Below are 6,000 nucleotides of genomic sequence, written 5' to 3'. Positions count from 1 at the left end.
GTTCCTCCAACCTGCATTGTAAGTGTTACTATAAGGATTATTTTGTGATTGTGGATTATTACCCATGTAATTTAACTGCTCGTTCTCTATGTTGTGGCCATAGGGTGGGTATTCTTAATTGCTTGATCCACCTCCACTTGCTTCGCACTGCATTATGGGTGAACCTGTGAAGAACCAATAAAACCGTTAATTTTTCTATTCAAAATTTCTACCTGATTAGAGAGCATGGTGACCGAATCGATGTTAAAAACGCGGGCTATTTTTGTTGGCTTTGTCCTCATGACTTGCCACTGATAATTATTCAGTGACTTCTCTTCTATAAATTCATAAGCATCCTCAGGTGTCTTATTATTGATAGTTCCACCAACAGCTGCGTCAATCATCTGTCTAGTTGAAGGATTCAGGCCATTGTGAAATGTTTGAACCTATAGCCAGAATGGTAACCCATGGTGAGGGCACCTTCGCAAAAGGTCCTTGTATCTCTCCCATGCATCATAGAGTGTTTCTAAATCCATTTGCACAAAAAAAGGAGATATCATTACGTAATTTGGCTGTTTTAGCCGGCGAAAAATATTTTAATATAAATTTTTCGGTCATTTGTTCCCAAGTAGTGATTGACCCTCGTGGTTTCGAGTTCTACCACTGTTTAGCTTTGTTCCTCAATGAAAAAGGGAATAACCAAAGGAAAATGGCATCATCAAAAACACCATTGAGTTTAAAAGTGTCGCAAAATTCTAAGAAAATTTCCAAATGAGCGTTTGGGTCCTCGTCCTGAAAACCATCAAACTGAACAAACTGTTGGATCATTTGAATGGTGTTAGGTTTCAGTTTAAAATTATTCACAGCAACAACAGGCCTAACTATGTCGATTCAGTTCCTATTAAATAAGGTTTAGCATAATCATACATAGTACGCGGAGCAGGATTCTGATTTACTGGTTGTGTTGAAGTGTTGTCCTCTTGCTCTTCCTCTGTGTATCTTAAGCTTCGCCTTATTTCTCTTCAGTTTCTGTGAACTGTGCGATCGATCTCACTATCAAATAGTAATAGTACCGATGGGTTTCTTCCAGTCATACACTATAAAAACCTGCCAGGAATGAATAAAAGTAAAATTAGAAAATAAAATAAAAATTTAAATTTAAAATAAAGTATAATGGCTAAAGTAATAAAAATTGAGTGTTCCTAATATCTTAGTTCCTCGAAAATGGTGCCAAAAACTTGATACGTGATATTTGTGATAGGTTTTAAAAATTTATAATTAATCATTCTTGAAACTAACTATTGTCACGATGAAGGCAAGTGTACCTATTGAACAGTAGTATAGCTTTAGCAAGACCAGATTGTCGAACTCAAAGGAACCATGAGTACTAGTAATTACTTTCTTTTTATTATCTAGCCTAAAAACTAAGGGATTTGTATATTTAAACTAATTAACTAAACTAAGAGTGCACAGAGAGAAATTGGGGAAAAGCTTTTAGGAAACATTCAATTGATTATGACAATACCCAAGGAAAAATCCACCTAGACTTTACTTGTTATTTGACTCTGAATCAGATGATTTATTCATTTGACTTGATCTGTAGAAATCCCTAAGTTATATTTATTATCTCTCTCGAGACTAATAACGTCTAACCCTAGGTTGATTAAATGAAATCTCTTTCTAATTAATGCCTAGTGTTGCATTAACTCGATCTATGGATCCCCTTATTATGTTTCACCCTAATCCGAAAAAATCTATCACCCTATCTATAGGCATGCAATCAACTCTGATTAATTATGAAAAATTTACTCTTAGAATAAGCGCAATAACTTGAATCAATATCCTGGAATATTAAGACAAGAATTAAGAACACATAATTAAGAACAAGTCAAATATTTATCATACAATTTAGATAATAATAACAAGATCCGTCTTAGGTTTCATTCCCCATAGGTATTTAGGGGGTTTAGTTCATAATTATAATAGAAAACATCTTAGAAGAATAATGAATACAAAACATAAAGAAAACCCAAAACCCTTGAATGGAAATTAAAGAGAGATCTTCAATCTTGACGATGAATCTGGCTTCTGAGATGGATCAATCGGCTTCCCTTGAGTAATTCCTTGCCTCCTTCTTTGTGTATGTGTTCTAAGTGCCTCCTCAGGTGTTTAAATAGGCTTTAGAATTCCTAAGAGCCCTCAAAAGTAGCCTTTTTCGAATAGGACTATACTTGGGCTCGACAGGGACACGCCCGTGTGCGATTGCTCCAGACTGTGGTTAAGGCTGTTAAATAGGCACAGGCGTGTAGTCTACCCGTGTAAGTCATCCTTCAATCTTGCCAAATAGACACGACCGTGTGACTTACCCGTGTGAGGAAGTTAGGCCGTGTTGATTTCCTATACAGGTCCATTTTCTCCGTTTTTGGCCCGTTTCTCGCTATTTTTACTCTCCTATGCTCACCTAAGTATAAAACATGAAATTAAAGAATTAGAAGCATCGAATTCACCAAATCTAAGGAGAAACCATCCATAAATGTGCTAAGCATAGGATAAAAATATGTATAGATTACGGTTTATCATATTTTTATGTGGTAAATGGTAGCTTGTGAATGAGGTGTGGATGTCTTAATTTTGGCTGAATTGGTTGAATGTAATTGCTTGGATTGATGTCATGTTTTGTTGTGTAGGTGTGTGCATAAAAGGGTGACAAAATGGTTTGGCAAATAGCCTCGATTTTGTCCACACGAGTAGACACACAGGCGTGTGTCTAGGCCGTGTGTGACACACGGCTTGGCCAATAGGCGTGTGTTCCGGCTATGTGTCCCCTGTACCTTAAGTTTTACAAAACAAAATGCTCAGAATTGAGCACACGGGGAGAGACACGAGCATGTGTCTTAGCCGTATAGAGACACGGCCTCAGGCACGGCGTGTGCCCTGGGCGTGTGAAGTCTGCAACTATATTTTGAAAAATCATAAATATTAAATCGACCACAGGGCCTAGCACACGGGTGTGTGACTTGGCCATGTGTCTTCAATTTGTTCTTAGGTGACAAACAGAGAGTTATATGATTTAGGGACACGGGCATGTGAGACCACACGGCCTGCCCACACGAGCGTGTCCCAAGCCATATGAGTGTGTCCCAAGCCACACGGGCGTGTGGCTCTTAAAACATGAAAATTTTTTTGAAGTGTTGTGAAATTTTCTAAAATGCTCGGTTTAGTCCTGAACGGCTTCCAGTGTATGTTTTGGACCTCGTAGGTTCATTTTAGGGATGTCACGAATGTTTGTGAAAATTTTTAAATTTGGATTAAAATTTACGTCTCGATTTTGTGTGAATGCTTGTGTATAAGTCCAGTAATGCCTCGTACCCTATTCCGGCGTCGATTATAGGTAAGGGGTGTTACATTCACACTGTTTAAACAAAAACGGATCCTCCCAAAAATAATACCAACTATCATGAAGGAATTTTTTCCTTTGTTGGTATGTCATATCTCGAGGAATTATTCCACTTGCAAGATAATTGGAAAAATCAACAAACCAACGTGTTTCATGAATTTGACTTACCTCAAATAAGTGTTCATCTGAGAAATTCTCATAGATAGGCACGCATGATTGAGTTACCTCGTCTTATTCCAACCTCGACAGATGATCAGTTATTTGATTTTCGACACCTTTTCTATCTTGGATCTCAAGGTCAAATTCTTGGAGTAACAGTATCCAACGAATTAGCCTCGGTTTCACATCTTTCTTCGTGAGCAAGTATTTAATGGCTGCATGGTCAGTAAATACTATAACTTTGGCACCTATAAGATATGAGAGGAATTTGTCAAAAGCTAAAACTATGGCAAAGAGTTCCTTTTCAGTTACCGTATAATTGAGTTGGTGTAACACCCCAATTTAGACCCTAATCAAAATGGTGATTTCAGGACCACAAATTTGAGTTAGAAAAATATTTAAAAATTATTTTCTGTGTTTATTTTATATGAATTTATATCTGTGAAATTTTTGTGATTTAATTTTGTTGTTTAGGTATCCGATTAAATAAAATGACTTAATCGCGTAAAAGGGAAATTTGGTGGTTATTTCTAAAAGGGACTTAATTGCTATTGGCTTCTTTAATGGGAACCTTTATGTTGTAAATAGCCCACTTTCATGTTAGTTGGACGGTATTAGGCTTATAATATAAAGTTTATATAATAATTCATTAAGGTTAAATTTGTAAATTAAACTTTAAGTTAAAATATCTTACAATATATATATCATAAAACATAAAATAAAGTTGATATATGTGTTATAATGGTTCTTCATTTCCGAAACTAAACAAAATAAAAAGGAAAGAAATGAAGCTAGGGTTTGGTTGATTCTAAGCTCAATCAAGGTAAGTGTTCAGCTCGATTTTTGATAATTTTTATGTTTTTGAGATCGTTGCTTCGAGTACTACAAAAACCATGCTTGAGTTTTTGATTTTGGTGAATATTTTGAGTTATGCCATTTTTGAGAGCTTGTGATTTTTGTTGTTTGATGATGAATTATGAAAGATATAGTTTAGATTAACATATTTTGTGTTGGAGTTTTTGATGATTTTGAGTAATTAGGACTAAATTGCAAAAAATAATAATTTGAGGGACTAAGATGTCAAATAAATGAGTTTTTTGAGCTTGTATAGACATGGGTAATATTCGACCGAGCTTGGGTATGGAGAAATTTGGTTTATTTTGTGTTTTGTACAATAGGGACTAAATTGTAAAAATTGTAAATGTCAGGGGTAAAATGGTCATTTTCCCATTTATGTTTTTTTGAGCTAAATTGAATGAAAATATGTTTGAATGAACTTAATTTGAATATGTTTAGATCAAGAACCAAAGAAAACAAATTTGGTTGGGGGGAAAACGAAAGTCGCCGACTAACTGCCTTGTTCCGTTTTATAACGCCCTAGCTAAGTTTATAAGCAAATAGATGTGTTTAATTGTAGTTAAATGCTATATATATGCTGTTATGAAATGTATGAATTTATAGTTGCTATGGCCAAATATGAAAAGGCTTGACTACTACATTTTCGAATTCGTTTCGACTGGGTTACGACATCTGAAAGCCCTGTATGAACCTTAGGAATAGTTAGGATACATATGTCAAGATGTAGAATTCTGATTTATGTGTGCGAGTAAGACCATGGCATCGATATGTGATTCTGACATATGTGTGAGAGTAAGACCCTGTCTGGGACAGTGGCATCGATATGTGATTACATGTAAGACCACTTCTGGGACGTTGGCATTGTACGATGTGTATGATTATTCGAGTGTCATATCCAATTCTGAATGGTTCATCAGGCATCGATAAGTGGTGAACAAATATGCAAAATTAGCTAAGTGATTAGGTATGTATTAGCTTGGTACTTATTTGAAATAAGGTAAGTGAATATTATGATATTAGTTATAACCATGTGTAACATGAATGAAAAGTATATGTGAATATGACTTGTGTATACGGCCTTGGGAACAAGAAGTATGATTCTTGCTGAAATGGTTTTTATTATGCATATATATATGATCTTGCATAATCGGCCATTTAGTTAATGTATGTATAAAAAAATTTATCTTGATTTATGAGCTTACGTATACAAATACATGTGCAGTAGATATTATAATAACAATTTGGCTTTTGAAAATTGAACAATGATTTCATGACTTAACCTTGTGAATATTTAGCCAAGGTAAAGGCTTTATGTACAGGTATATTATTTATGAAATTTGTAAGTTGAAAATAAGCTTGATATTGTTAATATAATTTGGTTGGTTTAAAATGATTTGTTTATATATTTGAGTTGTTTAATTGCTTATAACTTACTAAGCTATAAAAGCTTACCCTGTGAATATATGAGTTTTTGTTTTATAGATTTTGGATCAAGTTACGGGCTTGGGATCGTCAATGAAGTCTTTCACACTATCGACTGTTTTCGGTACTTTTAAAGGTTTGAACTTGAACTTATGGCATGTATAGGCTAGCTTAGATTTTGGTTA

The 6,000-nt window shown here is 34.9% G+C and overlaps 1 non-coding gene across 1 annotated transcript; it reads left to right on the top strand.

Moving 5' to 3' along the window:
* The first annotated feature begins 441 nt into the window (after positions 1 to 441).
* Positions 442 to 549, top strand: LOC121206851 (small nucleolar RNA R71). The gene has a single exon (XR_005902022.1). It is a non-coding gene; the product is annotated as a small nucleolar RNA R71 (small nucleolar RNA).
* Positions 550 to 6,000: the final 5,451 nt, after the last annotated feature.

This window comes from Gossypium hirsutum, chromosome A09, assembly GCF_007990345.1.
Source record: "Gossypium hirsutum isolate 1008001.06 chromosome A09, Gossypium_hirsutum_v2.1, whole genome shotgun sequence".
NCBI lineage: Eukaryota > Viridiplantae > Streptophyta > Magnoliopsida > Malvales > Malvaceae > Gossypium > Gossypium hirsutum.
This window is presented reverse-complemented; position numbering and strand designations above follow the sequence as displayed.